The sequence below is a fragment of the Nicotiana tomentosiformis genome, chromosome 1 (genome assembly GCF_000390325.3).
Source record: "Nicotiana tomentosiformis chromosome 1, ASM39032v3, whole genome shotgun sequence".
Taxonomy (NCBI): Eukaryota; Viridiplantae; Streptophyta; class Magnoliopsida; order Solanales; family Solanaceae; genus Nicotiana; species Nicotiana tomentosiformis.
The window spans coordinates 156,375,753-156,389,264 of NC_090812.1; the positions used below are offsets into that span (position 1 = coordinate 156,375,753).

A 13,512-nucleotide genomic window follows, 5' to 3' on the forward strand; every position below is an offset into this window, starting at 1 on the left:
AAACACTTGTGTGAACCCTTTCTTTTGAGTGATCTTGTGAGGTTATTTTCTTGGGGTATTTGGTAATTAGAGTATTTATTCTAATTTTGTACTCTTGTTGGTATAGTGAAATTGCTTCTCTCCGCTTGTGGACGTAGGTCACCTTGAATGAACCACATTAAATTTGTGTCTTCTTTATCTTCTTTAATTGCCGTTATTATCAATTTGCATTGTCTTTGTTATTATCATTATAACGTTATTTGGCTAAATTCCGCACACCCGGTTTTCCGATCCTAACAAATTGGTATCAGAGCCACATCTAACCAAGTTAGTTTAAAAAGTCAAAACGACTCTAACAAAGTCTTATGTTGAGAAATTTGACTGAAGTACAAACTTCGGAATGTGGCAATTAAAGATGGAAGTTATCCTAATTCATGATGGCTTAGATTTGGCACTGCAAGGAAAGGAGAATATGCCGGATAAAATGACGGACGGGGAGTTTGTCGTCATAGACAAAAAGGAAAAAATAGATATTATTTTAAATCTTTCAAATGGGGTTTTGCGTGAAGTTGCAGCAGAAAGCTCAGCCAAAGGCATATGGGAAAAGCTTAAAACCCTATATATGAAAAGAACAGTAGAAACCAGGCTTTACCTAAAGCAAAAACTCTACACTTTTCGTATGGCTGAAGGTACCTCTATACTTACACATCTTGATACTTTTGATTCTCTTCTTATGGATTTAAGTAACACAGATGGTGAAATCAAAGATGAGGATCAATCTGTGTTATTGCTTGTTTCCTTACCCCAGACGTTTAAACATATAAGAGATACTATGCTTTAAGGAAAGGATAATATCTCTTATAAAGATATCAAATCTATTTTGAAATCAAAAGAACAAATAGATAGAGATATTACTGGGGAAACTAGTGGGAACCAAAGGGAAGGCTTATTCATAAGAGGTAGATCCAATAAGAAAGATTCAAGTAGTGAGAAACCTAAATCAAGGTCAAAATCCAGATACAGAAATGTCATGTGCAAATATTGTCATAAGAAAGGTCACATTATTTCTGAATGCTTTAAATTGAAAAATAAAGAAAAGCATACAAAAAACAAAAATGAGCACAAAAATACTAACACTGCCGAAACAAGTGTAGCTGCTGATGAGACTGAGGGAACTATTTTTTTAGCAACTAATAATAGTTTCAAATCTAACAATGAGTGAATTTTAGATTCGGGTTGTTCTTATCATATGTGTCCCAGACATGATTTATTTAACACATATGAATCTATTGGAGGTGGAGTTGTCTTGATGGGCAACAATGTTGCCTGCAAAGTTATTGGAAAAGGTACAGTCCGAATCAAAATGCACGATGGTGTGGTGAGAACTCTCACCGATGTTAGACATGTTCCTGACTTAAAGAAAAATCTCATCTCTTTGGGCACTCTAGAATCTTTTGGGTGTAAGTACATAGGTGAAGGTGGAGTTCTGAAAATTTCTCATGGTGCTCTTGTGATCATGAAAGCACGCAGATCTGGTACGTTGTATACTCTTTTGGGATCTACTGTTACAGGTGTTGCTGCAATTTCAATATCAGATAAATCAGATTCTGACATCACCAAATTGTGGCATATGCGATTGGGGCATATGAGTGAAAAAAGTCTTTCCATCCCGAGTAAAAGAGGTCTCTTATGTGGCCAAAGTACCGGAAATATGGAGTTCTGTGAACATTGTGTGTTAGGGAAGCAGAAAAGAGTCAGCTTCAAATCTCCAGCGATTCATAGAACAAAAGGTACTTTGGATTACATTCATTCAAATCTTTGGGGTCCTTCACGTACCCCATTAAAAGGTGGTGCAAGGTATATGTTAACTTTAATTGATGTTTGCTTCAAGGAAAGTTTGGGTTTATTTCCTAAAAAATAAAAGTGATGTTTTCTTAAATTTCAAACAATGGAGAGTTTTGATTGAGAAGCAAATAGGAAAACAGGTTAAGCGGGTTAGAACAGATAATGGCTTGGAATTTTGTAATGATGAATTCAACGAATTTTGCAAGAATGAAGGAATTGCTCGACATCGTACTGTGAGAATGACACCTCGGCAAAATGGTATGGCAGAAAGGATGAATAGAATTCTTTTGGAAAGGGCTCGTTGCATGATTTCAAATGCTGGGTTGACAAACGCCTTTTGGGTAGAAGCTATCTCTACAGCTTGTTATATTGTCAACTGAGCTCCTTCTGCACTTTTGAACTGTAAGACTCTAGAGAAAATGTGGTCAGGTACTCCTGCTAATTATTTCGATTTAAAGATATTTGGTTTCCCTGTATACATGCATGTAAATGATTAAAAATTAGAGCCAAGGGCTAAAAAGTGCATTTTCCTTGGGTATGCATCTGGGGTGAAAGGATACCGACTATGGTATCCTGATCCCACGACACCAAAATTTATAATTAGCAGAGATGTAACCTTTAATGAATTCTCTATGTTACATTCTAGAAAAGAGTCTTCTAGTTTTTGTAATACAGATAAAGGAAAGAGTATACAGAACCAGGAGGAGATTGAGATTGGTATTCCTTCTGAGTCAAGCTCATCAACTTTGGAGCAAAATACAATTAAAACTCCTGAAGTTGAGACAGAAGCTGAAATTCCTGAAGTTGAGACTCCTGAAGTTGAACCAGAAGAAGAGGAGTATTCTATAGCCAAACATAGACCAAGAAGAGAAGGTAAACAAAAGGTTTGGAGATTATGTTGCATTTGTTTTTTCAGTTGTACAGGAAACTGAAGAAATTGGAGAACCATCAAAATATTTAGAAGCAGTTTCTGGTGCTGACTCAGCCAAGTGGCTGATTTCAATGAATGAAGAAATTGAGTCTCTTCACAGGAATGGTACTTGGTCTCTTGTGAAGCCGCCGTCAGGAAAAAGAATTGTTGGTTGCAAATGGGTCTTCAAGAAAAAGGATGGCATTCTAGGGGTTGAAGATGCGAGGTATAAGGCACGATTAGATGCAAAGGGTTATAGTCAAGTACAAGGAGTTGATTTTAATGATATTTTCTCGCATGTTGTGTAGCTCTATTCGTGTCTTGCTTGCCTTCGTTACCATGTATGATTTGGAATTAGAACAACTTGATGTTAAGACAACTTTATTACATGGCGAACTTGAGGAACAAATATACATGCATCAACTCGAAGGATTTGAAATTGAAGGAAAAAAATATCATGTTTGCTTGTTGAAGAAATCCTTGTACGGATTAAAGCAGTCTCCAAGACAATGGTATAAAAGGTTTGATTCCTTTATGTTGGGTCATGGTTATTCGAGGAGCATGTATGATAGTTGTGTTTACTTCCGGAAGCTAAATGATGGTTCATTTGTGTACCTATTATTATATGTTTATGACATGCTCATTGTTGCTAAGTATTTAACATGAATTCACAACTTGAAAAGTCAGTTGAAAAGTGAATTTGAGATGAAAGATTTGGGAGCAGCTAAGAAAATCCTTGGCATGGAGATCAAAAGAGATCGAAAAACCAACATGCTGTTTCTGACCCAGAAGAAGTACTTGGAGAAAGTCTTGGAGAGGTTTGGCATGAAAGATGCTAAACCAGTTAGTACCCCTCTTGCTGCTCATTTTAAGTTATCAGCTACTCATTTTAAGTTATCAGCAGCTCAGTCCCCACTGTCAGAGGAAGAAGAGAGGTGCATGGCACAGGTTCCTGATTCTAGTGCAGTCGGCAGTATTATGTATGCAATGGTTTGTACACGTCCAGACATTTCACAAGCAGTGAGCGTGGTAGCCGGTATATGGCTTGCCTTGGTAAAGCACATTGGCATAATGTGAAATGGATTCTAAGATACTTGCGAGGTATTTCAAACACATGTTTGGAGTTTGGGAGAAATACTAACACTTTGGTTGGTTTTGTAGACTCAGATTATGCAGGTGATCTTGACAAAAGAAGATCACTGACAGGCTATGTATTTTGCATCGGTGGTTGCGCTAGTAGTTGGAAAGCTACATTACAACATGTAGTAGCTTTATCTACTACCGAAGCAGAATATATGAAAGTGACCGACGCGATCAAAAAATCTTTATAGTTGAAGGGTCTATTTGCGAAACTCAGTTTACACCAAAGTGGTATTACCTTTTTGTGTGATAGTCAAAGTGCCATTCACTTGACTAAAGATCAAATGTATCATGAGAGGACGAAGCACATTGATATAAAGTATCATTTCATCCGAGAAACCATTGCTGAAAGAAAAGTCTCTGTTCAGAAGATCAACACTAGAGACAATCCTGCTGACATGTTCACAAAACCTCTTCTAGTGTCCAAGTTCAAGCTTTGCCTGAACTTGATTGGCATTTATGAAGAATGATTTTGCCCATTGGGGTTTTTGCGGAGAAGGTGGAGAAAATTTACTATATATAAGCCGAAATTAGGCCAAGGTGGAGATTTATAATATGGCCAAATTTTCATGACATTTGCCATGACATAATATCCATTACAACAAATTTGTGGATCATGACATTTGCCATGACATAATATCCATTATTAGGCCAAGGATTTCTTGCTATAAATAGAGGAGTTTCTCCTCATTTGAAAACACACCAAATCAAGAGTTTTTCACTCTTGTCTTTCTTTCTCCTCTTTATTTCATTATAGAGTATTTTGTAAGAGAGTGAGTGTTGGGAAACACTTGTGTGAACCCTTTCTTTTGAGTGATCTTGTGAGGTTATTCTCTTAGAGTATTTGGTAGGAATTTGATAATTAGAGTATTTACTCTAATTTTGTACTATCTTTTGTACTCTTGTTGGTATAGTGAAATTATTTCTCTCCGCTTGTAGACGTAGGTCATCTTGACCGAACCACGTTAAATTTGTGTCTTCTTTATCTTCTTTAATTGTCGTTATTATCAATTTGCATTGTCTTTGTTATTATCATTATAACGTTGTTTGGCTAAATTCCGCACTACCCGATTTTCCGATCCTAACAAAAGCATATAATGAGAATTGTAAGCCTTATATCGTTTCAATTTTTTCACCGATCAAAGGGCTGATAAATCGTGTGTTACTGTTGCATGTCAAAACAACCATTCATGTTACACAGGAAGTGACGGGAGACTATAAATAGGGGAATGAAGGGACTAATAATTTCTGCAACAGAAATAAATGATGCATAGCAGTCTAGAATATTAGAAAAGACAAGCAATTAATAAACAAGCCAAGAGAAGCTTTGAAAATTAATAGGCACCATTTTTTGGAGAATCACTTATTTATCTTGCTCGCTATATGAGTTCATGATCAACCGAGTGGGGGAATTGAGCAATCACTGGCCACTCCTCCATTTACTCAATTTCAAGACGCAGTTTGAGCAGCATATGACAATCAATTGTAAACTTCAGCTAAAAACTGAAAGAGCCTTCCAAGAGAAAATAACATTGTATCGTTGCCAAATCATTCTCAAAACGAGAAAATAGCATTGTATCGTTGCCAAATCATTCTCAAAATAGAGCAAAGTGACTGATCATACTGTTGTCAAAATCCTGATAAAATAGAAGAAAAAAGAAAAGTTGTTCTTAATTTGCCATTAAACCATTCTACAGATGATTTTTTCTCAACATACATACAAAACTGAAAAAACTGGTAGTTAAGAGCACTAGGTGATATAATTGATACTAGCAAATGACTAGTCATTTTAATTGTTGTTCAAACATTGCATAGTATTTGCTTCTCAGACTGATGAAGAGCAGTATTACTGTCAAATTCCAAACAAAAGAGAAGTAACATTGCATAGTATTTTTCTCATCTAACGCGACCTGAAGATGATTCCTCGGCTTCATAGTGGCAATATAAGCTCCACACTGCTCCACAAGATTTAACAAAGAAAAAGAATTAACAAAACAAGCGTAGAGAAGTAACAAAAAATAAGAGCTACTGAAAAAGAAAAGAATAACTTACACTGTCGGATACACACCATGTGTCCATGAAATTGAGAGGGACATTTCACATAAGAATGATCCTTCACAACTCTCTGCCCAGCTTTCCCTTCCAATACATAGCAACAAGATCTGCTCTAAAAAAACTTGGCACGATTGAAAATCAGCAGAGAATAAATACTAAAAGAGGACATTGTCTTTTCCCATCATTTAGGCAAAACTATAAATGCTCAACATAAGAATTAATACTTACACAGCTTTTTTCCTTTCTCAAACTGAGAAACGGGCCTTTAATGTGAAACTTCAACTGCAGTCTGAAATCGATAATGGAATCAATAGCAGGAGGCTATTTCTGGACATCGAAGCGAAGTAACCTAAGATCTACTGTTGGTAGCCGATGGAGCTCATCATGGTAAATATAACCTTAGCTCAGAAAGAGACGAGGGAAGCCCTTCTTCCAGCAGTGATAAAACTTCATTCTCTGAAACTGGGACATAAACAGTTGTCAAAAAGAACTCCAAGCTTAGGAGAACCAACTTCCATTCTCTATTTTTAATAGATAGGAGACAAACTTTGTGTCGCATATACCTTTGAATTCTATTAGAGCTTCGCATTCAATAGTGGACTTGTGCATTACTCTAAACCACCTTCTCCTTGCTCAACTCACTGAAAAAGGGAAAGAAAAAGAATATATGAATTGCTATAGAGATGAAAGTTCAAGCAATACATGAACTAAAAACTATCAAGTAAGATGAAGAGCAAGATATATGACAAAGAATACATCAATTGCAATTGAGATGAATTTCCAAAGACAATAAACATATGGTTGACATATATGTGCAGGGTAAAAGATGACTAGTTTATCAATATTACATTTTGCTAACTACTTTCTAGAGCAAATTATTAAATCCTATTATACACACACACACATTGAAATATAATTTCTATATGGAGCTTTAGCATAGAACTTTGTGTTTAATGAAGAGCAAAACATAATTCATGTCCCAGGAAGCAAATTGAACATCTATAATAGCGGAGAGCTACATCATTCTGACATACCATCAAATTTCTTTCTTTCTAGTTTCTACTGGAAATGAAACTTCACACAGTAGGATGAATCATTCTTCTTAATCAAGACAAGAAGATCACGTTTTTCATGGTCGGGTTTAACTGGAAAAGAATACAAATATTTATTGATTCATTAGAGAGACTCTTAGCAAAATGGTTTTCATTTGTCAAACATTGCATTTGTGATCTGTTATGATATGTTGGAAAGTAAACCTGGAAGTGGTGCAATCAAGTGAAAATCTTTAAGCAGAAGATTTTGTTAGAACAAATAAATCTTAATCGAGTGAAGCCTTAAAACTACTTCTATCAAATCTATGCAGACTAATCCACAGTAGAGAAAGAATTACTCGGGGCAAATCAAGTTTCATAAAATGTGTAATACGTATAACTTAGTGTCAATCTGAGCTATACACAAAACGATGACCTAGTTTAAGAGAAATGACTAGCCCTTTTCACTGACTGATTAAAGAGAACAAATGCTGGCAAATTACATGCAAAGAAGTATGTTACTTGACTTACATTCTGATGACAGATCACAGTTGAGGTCATTGCCTATTCAATAGAGAATGTCAGCACAACTTTCCTTTCACCAACTGAGTAAGGAGTTGTAATAGCTTACAAGAAGTTACCAAAATCCTGACAAAGAAAAACAAATTGCTAATTTGAGATCAGATGATCATACATAATAAACTTAATATGGTCTTTTGTCTTTTATAGAGAGGAAACAAATATTGTCTCCTGTACTTTGAGTAGGAAAAAAATGCATTTTACACGTCCAGTAGACAGATCAAAGCTCAAGAGTGAAAATGTGCATTACTATAAACAACAAGATTACATGAATTTTTATTTAGTTGAAACATCAAGAAATACATGAACTAAAATTTTCAAGAAAAAAAAAATGAATCATTTTTGTAGCTGCAACATAGTTGCAATAGACTCTTCACACTACTCAAAAAGACTTTTAACAAAGGAAAATAATTAATTAACAAACAAGCCAATAGAAGTAACCAAAAAAATAAAAAGCTGCTGAGATAAAAAAGAGAAAAAATAACTTACATTGATCAGAGCACCACTCGTTATAATCATTACAGATATTCCCCGTCGATCACTATGGAGGGAATATGAGCAATATTTGGCCAGTATTCCCCCTTCTCAAATTCTAGGAGTGGTTTGAGCAATGGGCAGCTAGATATATATAGTTCAGAGATGGAAGAGGGCATCCTTTTAACGGTAAGGGATTGGAGATTAGGGCAATTCCAGATACTCAGGTTAGAGAGGGCAGCGCTGATTCTGCAAGTGATCGGAGATTAGGGCAATCAAGGATATGCAGCTTAGAGAGGGAGGAAGGCAGCCCTGATTCTGGAAGAGATTGGAGTTGATCGCAGCCAAAGATATGCAGCGAAGTGAGGCACCAAAAACCTTCAGTCGGTAGTGAATGGAGCTCATCATAGCAACATAATGTTAGTAAAGAAAGGGACAAGGGAAGCCCTTCTTCCAGCAGTGACTGAATTTGAGGTGAAATACAAATAGATAGATATTGGAGAAAGGTGAGGCTTTTGAGAACTTGGCTGCTTAATGTTTTCAAATTTTGTGTGCTAAGACGTCGAATAGAGAAAGGCAGCTCCCAATTTTCACCAGCAGGAATTTCTTCGTCAGTACCATCATGGGAGATGGTTAATTCTCTGAGACAAGGGAGTCTCTGTAAACCCCACTCCTTTTGGCCATTCACCAGTTAAGGACTTCTAAATTGAAGGGCAATCCTCCTTCAGGAAACTCGATTTCAGGACAATTTTCCAGTACCTGCATTCCTTCTAGTTTCTTAAGAGATGGAAGATCTACACATAGTCTTAGTTTCTAGTTTCCATCAGACGAAGTTTCCATCTTGCACAATGTTTAAAATTTGAAGATCTACATATATATTTTTCAAAGTTCTTCCATCAATCTTGAAAGAATTTAATTTTCTAATAGCTTTAAAGTGTGTGCCTTATAGTTATAAATCTTTGTAAATTACGAATTTATTAATAATGCATTAGCTTTCTTTAATATTTAATTAGTAAATTCGCATATCTTTTTAAGATTTTTAATTTGAATAATTTTTGTATCTTTTTTATATGTAATATTAAAAAGGAAAACAAAATTCAGATAATTTTTGTTTATAATAGCCAAAAACTATTAAAAGGTCAAATGTTGTTATAGGTTTATAACAACCATTCACTATAAAAGCCAAAAATTATCAGAACAAATGATGTTATTATAGAGAGAGTTGATTGTAACTTACAAACAAACCCTTATTGTCCTTATGGCACACATGTGCTTACCATTTTAGAATACTGGAGCTTAATTTGATGCATTATTGCTCAGCCAATCTAAGGAGGGTAGCTGATGAAAGAAACTTACAAAGAAGTATTGCTTCCATCTATTTTGTATTAATACTAATTTTGGATTATTGCTCAACTGAACTTACAAGGACTAAGAAACACCATATAAGCAACATGCTATAATCTCTAACACCATATTCAGCTATCAAAGTTAAGCGGCAAAGATATGTAATTTGAGCCAAAAACAATAAATTTAGTTGAACCCACCCTAAATCTGGAGCTGAATTGACAAGCAGATAAATAAAGAATGCCTGTACAGCTTTCACTAGCTAACTTGAGGAAAGAAAATAAGAGACCATTGGAACTTCACTTTCTCTTTTCACTGATATTTAACGTTCTCTCCTCAGAATCTCCCCCTTTCTTGTACATTTTACAGTGCATTTAGTTTGCTCTAACCATTCACATTCAGAAGTTCAGATTACTCAATACAGAAAGTCCAATAATAATGTCGTCTTTTGCTTTCCGTTGGCCATACGTAACCAGAGCAGACAGGCCTAATAGAAAGTTCCTTCTCAGAGTAACTCAAATATCTCAACCGCTTTCCCTTCTCAACAACTCAGAAAAACCAAGCTTAAAACAAAAGAAAATGATATGTTAGAACTCTTAGCCAATCATTGTGCTACTATTTCAGCAGCCCACATTTGTATAGCTATACATAAATGATTCCGCTAGACAAGTAATCAACAATCATGGTTTTATCCTAAACTTACTGCCAACTGAAGTAGTTTTAATATGTCATAGCTCACAGTCAATTTTTTACGAAGAAGAAACCAGAAGAACAAAGCAACATCAAGGGAACCAAGCTGCCATTTCAAAAACTGAAGGCTTCTCAATTAAAAAATAAGTGCAACAATGACAATGTATCAACGGCCAAATCGAGCAAATAGAAAAGCAAAGGAGAAATCCTCAAAACAAACTGCCAAGTTATCTAGACAGGAATGTGCAATAAACGCATTAGGACTGCAGCATATTTCGAACAGATAATATGTACTTCTGTTTCAAATTAGATAAGGTACTTTACTTTTTAGTCTGTTCTAAAATAAATGACACATTTCTAAATTTGAAAATAATTCAACTTTAAACTCTTCATTTTACCCATTTTACCAAGCTTTTATAACCACACAATTGTTATGGTCCCACAAAGTTTTTACCCCTTAAGCTTTTAATACCACAAGTTTCAAAAGTCTTATTCTTTTTCTTAAACTCCGTGCCGAGTCAAACTACCTCATTTAAATTAAAGCGTAAGGAGTATCAACTAAAACAAAAGAACTAATAAGAGATGGCTCTTTCTAGGCATGAATAAGAGATCTCTATTTTTCATGTCCAAGTCTAAACGGAGGAAAAATTGAAGATAGAAAAGGAAACACAAAAAAGAAAAAAAAATGCAAAATTAGCAGAGAATAAATGCTCAAAGAGGACATAGTCTTTTCCGTCATTTAGGCAAAACTGTCAACGCTCAACTGCAGGCAGAAACTTTTCCTTGTATCTGAGATGGTTGTCCAATTGATAATGGAATCGATAACAATTAACACTTACACAGCCTTTGATGCGAAACTTCAACTGCAGGCAGAAACTTTTCCTTATATCTGAGATGGTTGTCCAATTGATAATGGAATCGATAACAATTAACACTTACACAGCCTTTGATGTGAAACTTCAACTGCAGGCAGAAACTTTTCCTTATATCTGAGATGGTTGTCCAATTGATAATGGAATCGATAACACAATTAATACTTACACAGCCTTTGATGTGAAACTTCGATGGCTATTTCTAGACATCGAATAGAAGTGAGGCACCTAAGACCGACAGTTGGTAGTCGATGGAGCTCATCATGGTAATATGATCTTAGCTCAGAAGGAGACGACACTATCCCTTCTTCCAGCAGTGAGAAAACTGCTAATAGGTAAGGAGGTAAAGGAATGACGATCATCAATCTCTAATTTAACTGTCTGCTTCATTCCCTGAAATTGGGACATAAATAGTTATCAAAAAGAACTCCAAGCTTAGGAAAACCAACAACTTTCAAGTTGGATAGGTGCTCCAAATTGAGTTCAGGAATCAGGACATTTTGAAATTTTCAGGTAACACTTGGGGCAACATTCAATTGAAAGAGAAAAACAAAACTTGTCACGATCCGCGAGGCTCTACTAAACTTGCTTGTGACTCACGACACCTATGAACCTAGAGCTCTGATACCAACTTGTCATGACCCAATTCTCCTTCCGTAAGACGTCTTGACGACACCTAGTCTCTACAACTAGGTAAGTCTAACACAATGCGAAAATAAAAAAAAATGGAAGTAAAACCTAACAACTAACTGCAACAGATAACTAAATAATTGGTAACAATGTCGCTCGACATGTACAAATATCCAACACTCTAGTAATACACAGTATTCCCAAAATCCGGAACCAGGAACATCATAAGTCACAAGCTACAGAAGGAAACTAGAATCTCTATACACCAAAGTCTAATAAAAGAAATACGGAAGGTAAATGACATAGGAGGGAATAGAGGGGGACTTTGAGGTCTGCGGATGTGGCAGATGTACCTTGAAGTCTCCGTACAGCAGCAAGCACTCTCAGCTAGTAGCGGGGCTGATAAGAAGTACCTAGGTCTGCACACAAAACATGTGCAGAAGAGTAGCATGAGTACACCACAACGGTACCCAATAAGTGTCAAGCCTAACCTCGGTAGAGTAGTGACGAGGTCAGGTCCGGGCCCTACTGGGATATAATAATAAGAGTATAAGACAGATGATATAATAAAATGAAGTAAAACTGAAAAAATAACAAAAAGTATTCACAAAGCAATAACAACACCGCACAATGATATATCAACAGGGGCGCTCCCGAGATACTGTCTCGTAGTCCCAAAAGTAAATACCTAACGGGGGATCTCCCGAAATACCGTCTCGTAGTCCCAAAAGTAAATATGCGAGAAGATTTCCCGAGGTACCGCCTCGTAGTATCAAAAGTAAATGTGCACGGAGAACTCCCGAGGTACCGCCTCGTAGTCTCAAAAGTACATATGCAGGGAGAACTCCCAAGGTACCGCCTCGTAGTATCAAAAGTAAACGCACAGCTCAAACCGATAAATACAACAGTTAACAGCAAGAATTCTACAGTTACGACTGATAAAGATCAAGGAAAAGCAGGAAATCAATTAGGCATGTTGCACAGAGTTCAAATAAGCAGTTAAAGTACGTAAATATGGGGATATTATACTAAACAGGATAACTACACATGCTGGTATAACTCAATTAAAATGAAAACAGATCACTACTCAGTGAAAATCAGGTTTTACAACAAATAAACCATGTACATACTCGTCACCTCACGTACACGGCGCTCACATATCACAACAGTACCAGATCCTAAGAGGGTTTACCCTACACAAGGTTAGGCAAGACACTTACCTAAAACCAAGCTCAGTCAATCAGTAAGAATGTCCTTTCCTCGATTATCTGACTCCGAATAACCCAAATATAGCCAAAAACAATTATATATCATAAATACAACTATAATAGACTAATCTAATTAATGAAATCAGGATTTTAACAAAAATTCCGAAATTCGTTCTAAAAGGTCGACGTTGGCCAACATCTCAAAATCGGGTAAAAGTCACAAAAATATGAACGTCCATTCGTTCACGAGTCTAATCATATTAAATTTACTAAAATGCGACACCAAATGCCCCTTCAAATCCCTGAAATTTACTCTCAAAATCCCTAGCCTCAAACCCCCAAATTTCACTTAATAATCACACCAACTAGGTGAAAAATCAGTGGAGAAACATCATTATTGAAGAAAACTGAATACAAGAAGCTTACCTCATTAATATCTTCGAAAACCCTCTCAAAAACCTACAAAGTCCGAGCTCAAAATGATGAAAATGGCCAAAAATCTCGTAGTCTCGCTTAAGTAGGTTCTGCCCAGGAATTTCCGCACCTGCGCGTCCGCTTGTGCGGCGAAAAGAGAGCTTCTGCGCAAGCCACTTACTCCCTTCTGCCTTCGCACCTGCAATGAAGGGGGAGCACCTGCGAGTGTGCACCTGCAATGAAGGGGGCGCACCTGCGAGTGTGCACCTGCGGAATCGTGTCCGCTTCTGCGGTCTCACTTCGCACATGCGGTCAGCCTTGCGAATCTGCGGGCATCGCAG

At 36.5% G+C, this 13,512-nt stretch overlaps 1 protein-coding gene and 1 pseudogene across 1 annotated transcript in view; both read right to left on the bottom strand.

The window, feature by feature from the left end:
• Positions 1-5,530: 5,530 nt before the first annotated feature.
• On the bottom strand, positions 5,531-8,701 carry LOC104113561 (disease resistance protein RGA2-like; annotated as a pseudogene).
• Positions 8,702-9,402: 701 nt separating this feature from the next.
• Positions 9,403-13,512, bottom strand: part of LOC104091629 (putative disease resistance RPP13-like protein 1) — a 251,621-nt gene continuing 247,511 nt past the window's right edge. Inside the window, exon 5 of the transcript XR_011413379.1 lies at positions 9,403-9,920. The gene's annotated coding sequence lies outside the window, so the exon portion shown is untranslated. The remainder of the gene's footprint in view (positions 9,921-13,512) is intronic.